Genomic DNA, 1402 nt, shown 5'->3' with positions numbered 1-1402 from the left:
CTCCTGCAAAACTAAACTTGTCACTAATCTTGTATGGAATGTTAAAAAGGAGGGTAGGTTTCTCACTGAAGAGTTCCAGTTTGATTACAGACATATACCTCCAGAAAACTCCAAATAAAAAAAGGCTGCATAAAAGATAGATTTTCATTGGCTAATATTTAGGAAACAATTTAAGGTTTCACAAAATAGTGTTTTATTTTTACAATTACATTTTACTTGTATTTATATAAATACATTTAGGAATTTATAAACTAACATAATACATTTTATAATAACTTCTTACTCTTTATGATAGGTTGCATTATTGTAAATGCACATTAATGTTCACATAACCCTGAAGTGGTTATGAAGTTTATTTATGTAAAAACGCAGTCCCAATATAGAGGTCTACACTATAGTACCTGGAAATGTGCTTACCACCCGTCTGATTTACAAGAATTTCTAAAACTAGGAGACACTTCTGGTCTATTTTGGGTCACAGTGCTTAAGACGTGTGAAACTTGCAATGATGGAGATGAGACGAAAAGAGAAAGCACCTGTGTACTTTTATAGTTACATATATTGTGAGTAAATCATTTTTACGATTATCTGACTGTGTCATCGGTAAACTGATGAAGCTTTCTTAATTTTTTCAAATACGTGCAAAGATTATCAACTCATTGCTAGGTTTGCTGAACCTTGTGAGAAACGAGGAATAAATACAAATTGAATTAAAAATATTTGACTTTCTTGCCTTCAAAAAAACTGAAATGACTAAAAAAAACTATCAAAATAGTTACCAATTCTGTCACTTGACTAATCTTCTAATTGACTGTTTCAGCTCGTAGACAAAAACAATACTAACATTCAAGACTGTCAGTATGCAGATAGTGTTTAGGAGCGATGGAGGATGGGAGAGAGAGAGAGAGATACAGAGAGACAGAGGGAGGTAGAAGAAAGGGGGAAGGTGGAATAGGGAACAGGAAGGTGGGAGGAGCATCAGGCAAGAAGGACACATGAGAGAGAGAGTAAAACAAACAACAAAAAACATACAAGGAAGAGAAGGGAAGAAAGAGGAGAGAGATGGGAAAAGAGATGATGATGGCAGAGGAAGGAAGAAGTAAAGGAGCAATGGCAGGAGGAGAAACAGAGAGACTGAGCAGAGTTAATAAGAAAAAGAGAAAAGATATAGATAATGGGGAGAAGAGGAAGGATAAAGACGGAAACTGTGAGGAAAGGTATATAGAGAGAGTATGTGGAGAGAGAGAGAATAACTATTTCATGCCTCTCTGTGAACTTTGCATGAACCGACAGAAATAATGTGATGCCATGACAAGCCTGTCCCTCCTTCCACTAGATTTGCTGCATGCATAGGTGTGTGATATGTGGGTGTGGATGTCTGCGAATCCCTGTATGTGTGTGA

The sequence above is a fragment of the Morone saxatilis genome, unplaced genomic scaffold (assembly GCF_004916995.1).
Source record: "Morone saxatilis isolate NCDOM2014 unplaced genomic scaffold, NCSU_SB_2.0 Contig15, whole genome shotgun sequence".
Lineage (NCBI taxonomy): Eukaryota > Metazoa > Chordata > Actinopteri > Moronidae > Morone > Morone saxatilis.
Note: the sequence above shows the minus strand (reverse complement) of the source record.